The following is a 6468-nucleotide window of genomic DNA, read 5'->3' on the forward strand; positions in this document are numbered from 1 at the left end:
TAGATGTGTGTTATAAAGAGACAGAGTCAACAGATTATCCATGTGACATGAAAGAAGATTTAAGGATGATGCCAAGAATATGGCCTCAGCCACTGGAAGGATGGAGTTTTCCATTGATGGAAATCAGAAATATTCAAGAATTTAAAAGCAGAAGGATAGTAGGAATTCAGAGTTTAGACACAGTGAAGTAAAAACTGCATTAAGTATATAATGTTTCCTTGTCCTCTGACATACCATGCATTCTCCTTCACACACACACACACACACACACACACACACACACACGCACACACACACACACACCATATTCTCTCATGTTTTCTATAATGACCTACCATCTAGACTACAGGGTTGGGAGACTTTTGCTTCCTGACTCTGTTAGCTGAATGAACCAGCACTAGGAGAATCTGGTACAGTGTGTCTATTGTTCCTGGACAAGGTGATTCCTAACATGAAGGCATATGAAGAGTGTTGTGAAATTTCTTCAACATGACTTAGAACATTTCTGATGCATGAGACTTTCCAGGGTTCCAGAGTTAGTGTTTTTTTCCCTTCCAAGGGAAAGATTAACCTCCAGACTCCAGACTTCAGACCAGGTTTGGGACAAAGATGATCTTGATGTAGCTGCCACCCTGGAGAAACAGGAAATGAATACAGCCATCAGAAAGAGTTCTCATTTAGTGACAAGCACCAAACCCAACTTTTCTCCTAACTATTGTTTACTGGATGTTTAAAAATAAGAGTCCTTTGATCCTCTTTGCTGAGGAAATGCCTACTCAGGGTTCTACAAGACTTTTATCACAGTTTTTCATATAAACACAATATCAAGCCCATTCACTATGGGCTTGCTTCTTTCTTTGACTGCATTTCTACACTGTTCCTCCCTGATCTGAGAACACATCCTGAGTCATATCTGATCTCCATCCATGGAGGGACCAGGTACCTTATAGAATGTCACATGTCTAAGTTTACAAGAACTTGAAACCAAGTGTGTGAGTTAACGGAATGAGAGAGACTAAAGAAACTTTAGGGCAGGAGTGCCTTACATTTGTATGCCACATTCAGTTGTATTCCTCCAGGGCCCACATTCAGGTTCTGTGAATGGCTGGTCATAAAACTGTTCCCTGCTACCACAATTCTCTGCTCAAACTTAACGGATGTGGGAAGTCCTTCCGTATATGTGTTGCTTTTATTGGTTAATGAAGAAAGAACTGCTTTGGCCTGTGATAGGGTAGAGTAGAGTTAGATGGGAAAACTAAAGTGAATGCTGGGAGAAAGAAGGTGGGGCTATGAGACACCATGTAGCTGCCCGCAAAAGACCGATACAGTGGAACTTGTCGGTGAGCACAACCACATGATGATACACAGATTAATAGAAATGGGTTAATTTAAGACATAAGTGATGGAGGAAGGTCATTGGCTAATAAAGGAACTGCCTTGGCCCATTTTATTGGTTAGAACATAGGTGGGTGGAGTAAACAGAACAGAACGCTGGGAGGAAGAGGAAGTGAGCTCAGACTCGACAGCTCTCCTCTCGGGAGCAGAGGCCTCAGCAGAGACTGCATGCTCCGGGCTCCTGGGCAGACAAAGGCGATGAAGCTCCGACCCAGGATGGACATAGGCTAGAATCTTCCCAGTAAGCGCACCTAGCTGTGCTACATAGAATATTAGAAATGGGCTAGTCCAGGTGCGAGAGTTAGCCTAGAAGAGGCTAGATAGAAATGGGCCAAGCAGTGATTAAATAAATACAGTTTCCATGTAATTATTTCAAGTAAAGCTAGCCGTGTGGGGACACAGCCCCGCGCCCTTATCACTACACATAAGAACTAGCCAATAAGAAGCTAGAGCTAATAGGCCAAGCAGTGATTTAAATAATATAGTTTTTGTGTAATTATTTCAAGTCAGGGTGGTTGGGAAATGAACTAGCAGCCTCTTCCAACACCTAACAGAAGATTTTCAGGAACAATGTGGTTGAGGAAGCTGAGAAAAAGTGTTCTCATCTATGTCACATTTAATTTACTTTAGTTCGAATCTCTTAAAGAAGATATAATTCAGACAAGAACCTATGAGGAGTTTGCTTAGTAAATAGCAAGCATAGCTACTAGTATAAGTAGAAATTAATAACTGCTTTTGTTATACCTTTGGAAATACACATATGAAAATGTTAATATTGGCCACATTTCTTTTGTAGTTGTATTCTCAAGGCATGCACACAAATTACTCTGTTTATCTTCTTTTCACTTTCTATTTGTACGTGTGTGCACGTGCGGATGCACATGCGTGTGTATGTGTTGTGTGTGTTGAGTGAAGGTGCCTACAGAGTTCAGAAAACAATGTTCTATCCCCTGCAGCTGGAGTTAGAATAAGTTGTGTGTGTCCAGACATGGGTGCTCAGAGTCATCTCTGCAGCCTGTTTATATTTTTTTCCCCGGGGTCATCTAGACTGATTCAGAAGGTGTTGTGGTGTGGAAACTGAAGGACTTGGTCAAGGACATAAGGTTTTTCCAGAGAAAACTGGGATTCACAGTATGATCTTGTGGTGCTCGATATGAAACTTGGCCTATTGACTGTTATGTTAATACCATAAGTCTCTCGAACAAATATTGCTAATATTTCCTAAGTGAGTCACATCACTATGTGTTCTTAGAACTGACATAACTGTTTTCATTTAGAAATGAATGCAATCATAAATTTTCACCACTTCAGACTATTCTATTTAATTATGTAGAATTTGAATGGCTCGGCCATGAAATTCATATGTGCTAGCCAAAACTCAGAAAGAAAAATAAGCAAATTCCATAAAAGCAGTCAAAATTTAGTGTTATCTTGTTTTTCTTTAAATTGTGCCCCACTGGTAATAACAGCCAAAAAATTCAGTTGCCCAAATATACACTCAGAGAAGCTCAAAAGTTTTAACACAGAAAATGAAGTTTACCAGGTTATCTCTCTAGAGTTTAAAATGGAAATTTCTTCTGCTGTTGTTGCTATTGCTGTTTGCCTTTGTTGTTTAAATTGAAGGTTCCTTACTGGTTCTGCTTCCATGAATGACCAAGAACACCAGGAAAGGGGAGAGTGACCATCTGGTGCCGGGAGGGTCATTTCCACATTTATTTACACAGAGAACTAAACAGAGCAGCACTGAGTCACTCTTAGGGTTAGAGGTTGGCAGCATGGGATGTGGAGGGATGAGGAGTAGGAGGAGTGTCCTTAGAACAATACAAGCTCCCTCTAACCAGGTGCCTTGGAAGGGCCTTGGTCTGCTTCAACCCAAGAGGAATCAGAAGATCAGAAGCAGTTTGGGGAGGCAGAACCACCAGGGATGGAAGCAAGAGAATAGTCCAGGGGGTGGGGAAGACATTTGGCAGCTGGAGTGAAGGATTACTCTCTCCCCCTGACGGGAGCCACTCCCAGCCCTTCTGGTCTGGCAGGAAAGGGGAATCCTGCAACCCCTGAGAGCAGGCCTGGGCTGCTAGGTGTTCCACATAGGGGATTGGAGGTGGCTCACAAAGGCTTGCTCTCAGGAAATAGAGCATACCTAGTTTTTCTGCCAGGGTACCATGGTCCTTGACCTTCTCCTAGCAGTTTGCTTGTGATCCATGCTTGATTCCTGCCAGCTTCTTCTTGATGGCATCTTTTGAGCTGGCATAGATCATTTTGCTCTTAAGGGATGCGCATTCAGGGGTCCTGATGGTGAACATCAGGTCGTCCATCTTGCCCTCCTTGGTCTGGTAGGTGGCATCATAGAGAACATAGCAACAGTTCTTGACTGGAAGCATCTTGACAAAACTGGTTCAGGCATCATCCACAGTCTGCCTCACATCTCCCAGGATTTCCTTGCCCTCCTACAGGCAGAAGAGCACAGCCTTCTTGTGTTTTTTCACTTCTTCTGGCATCGAGGACAACCTAATTTCATGTCATTGAACACCTTGATGGCACCATCAGAGGCTGCCACACCAGAGGCCATGTTTCCAGAAACAAAAAGGAGACCAGGAGAGCTATAGAAGAACTGAGCCTCAGCATCTGACCAAACCTAAAATGTAAATTTCCATATGAATACATAACAATACAGGGAATATAGCCACACAGAGGGCAAGAGGAAGACACATGGTACAGAAACTATACAGGTACTCAGATGACCATGAATTTAATGTCCTCTTTGAATATCTTAATGTCAGGAGCAGTGGAGAAATAGAAGGGTGATCACTACTCAGACCAGGAAGGGTTTCAAAAGGAAGGAAAGTCAAAAGGACCCCTCACAGCAGAGCGATGTCTGGATAGAGCCTGGGAATGGCTAAGATGAAAGACAGGCATGTGCTGAGCAGAGGGGTGTGGGTAAAGTGAAGGAATTGTGAAGGAAGGAATGAAGCCCATTATAGGCTTCCAGATGAAATAAGAGCTCCATCCTAACCTTCCCCAGCCCCTGCCCCAGCCTGTCCTATATAGAAGAGACCCAGCAGAAAACTGCAAGACTTCGAAGGCTAAGATTAGAAGTTGCTTAGAAAAAAAAATACCTTCATCCACACAGCCACATGTGAAATGAAAAGGATGAGTTCTGATCTGTGCTAAGAACCATCTCTCATTTATTCCAGGTTTTCCCCACAGTAAGGGTAAAGTAGAAGCAGAAATAAGTAGTAGAGATCTTCAGAAGATGGAGGACCAAGGAAGGAAATGTCTGCTAGACTCTCCAGAGAATGAACAGGAAAGGCGGAAACAAGTATCTGACGATGGGGGCAATGCCGAAATATCTCCAACTTTAACAACAACATAACACAAGGAACTTTTCAAATGAGGGAAAACCTAGAGTCTGTCCCAGAGAGAGTGGCACTATTTGGGGAGCTCTCTACCCTTAGGTGACAGGAACCAATGACAGCAGTTGGCAGAAGCCAAGGCTTAAAACAGAAGCTCAGGAAAATCTGGACTTGCACTTCGAGTAACAGACATTGTAAAGAACAGAAAAGAAGGGGGGAGTGCCAGCACTGACAGAAGAGGAGGTGCCACCCACTCACTCAGCTTGCTGGCAACAGCTGCGGGTACCATTTAAACAAGATTCCTGCTGAGTCAGGGGCTGGACAGCCCCAGGCGCTCAGTGAACTGCGTGAGTTAGGGAAACCTCACCACATGTGTCATGGGACTATACACTGAAACCTGGCCAGATTAATACCTGCAGTCTAAAGGGAAGACGCTCATAATCAGAACCATATTGCATTCAGCAAGATGAAACCCTGACTGGAGCCAGAGTCATCAAAGAAACAGACTTGGGATTCAAGTGGCATACAGAACCTCAAGGGACCATTGGGCAGGAAGAAGTCCAACATTTACAACCCAACCCATGAAGACTGGACCAGCGTCTGTGGCCCAGTTTTTCAAAGAGCTACTTGAGATAAAGGCAAGTATAAGCAACCAGTCTTCTGAAGGACCTTCCAGAGGTATAAGCACACCAGAAACCCAGTCATACAGGAGCTCTCTGGGTGTGACAGGTCCTACATTTGCAAAACCAGGAAATAACCTTGAGACTCAGGATGGACCAAAAGGCAAAGCAAAAAGCACAGGGCTGGAGAGGTGGCTCAGCAGTTAAGAGCATTGCCTGCTCTTCCAAAGGTCCTGAGTTCAATTCCCAGCAACCACATGGTGGCTCACAACCATCTAAATGACATCTGATGCCCTCTTCTGGCCCATAGGCAGACACACAGACAGAATATTATATACATAATAAATAAATAAATAAAATATTTAAAAAAGCAGAAAGCACAACCTGTAACCATCTACTTTTATTTAGTTTCTTTTGCTTAATATTGACTGCCAATAAACAAACAAACAAACAAACAAAACCTGCTCTCTTCTTATCTTCACCTTGCCCTTCCTATTTTCTCTTTTCATCTTCCTGTATACAAGCTTTGCCAGGGCTTCTGTGTCTAGGCACCCAGAGAGCCGTGGCTGTTTGAATTTACCTGGTTGCATTCCCTTTCCTTAGTCTTTGAACCCAAACTGCCTCATCTTCTGCCTTTATCCCCATCACCCCCTCATATGTTCACTATAGACAATTCCCAAATAAAACAAGTTCCCAAATAACTAACATGGGGACTTAATATTAATTATAAATACTCAGCTGATAGCTCAGGCTCATTACTACCCAGCTCTTACAACTTAAATGAACCGATTTTTATTAATTTATATTCTGCCACATGGCATTAACTCTCTTCTGGTGTAGGTGGGTTTTCTATGTGTTAATTTCATTGGTTAATAAAGAAACTGCTTGGCCTGATAGGTCAGAACATAGGTGGGTGGAGTAGACAAAACAGAATGCTGGGAAGAAAGGAAGTGAGGTCAGATACTATGGGCCAGCTGGCAAGTCAGACATGCTGAATCTTTCCTGGTAAAGCCACCACTTTGTGGTGCTACACAGATTATTAGAAATGGGTTGATCAAGATGTGAGAATTAGCCAATAAGAGGCTGAAACTAATGGGCCA

General features: G+C 43.1%; 1 pseudogene; it reads right to left on the reverse strand.

Moving 5' to 3' along the window:
• Positions 1-3155: 3155 nt before the first annotated feature.
• LOC142831704 (cofilin-1 pseudogene) lies at positions 3156-3964 on the reverse strand (annotated as a pseudogene).
• Between the last annotated feature and the right edge of the window lie 2504 nt (positions 3965-6468).

This window comes from Microtus pennsylvanicus, chromosome 1 (assembly GCF_037038515.1).
Source record: "Microtus pennsylvanicus isolate mMicPen1 chromosome 1, mMicPen1.hap1, whole genome shotgun sequence".
Lineage (NCBI taxonomy): Eukaryota > Metazoa > Chordata > Mammalia > Rodentia > Cricetidae > Microtus > Microtus pennsylvanicus.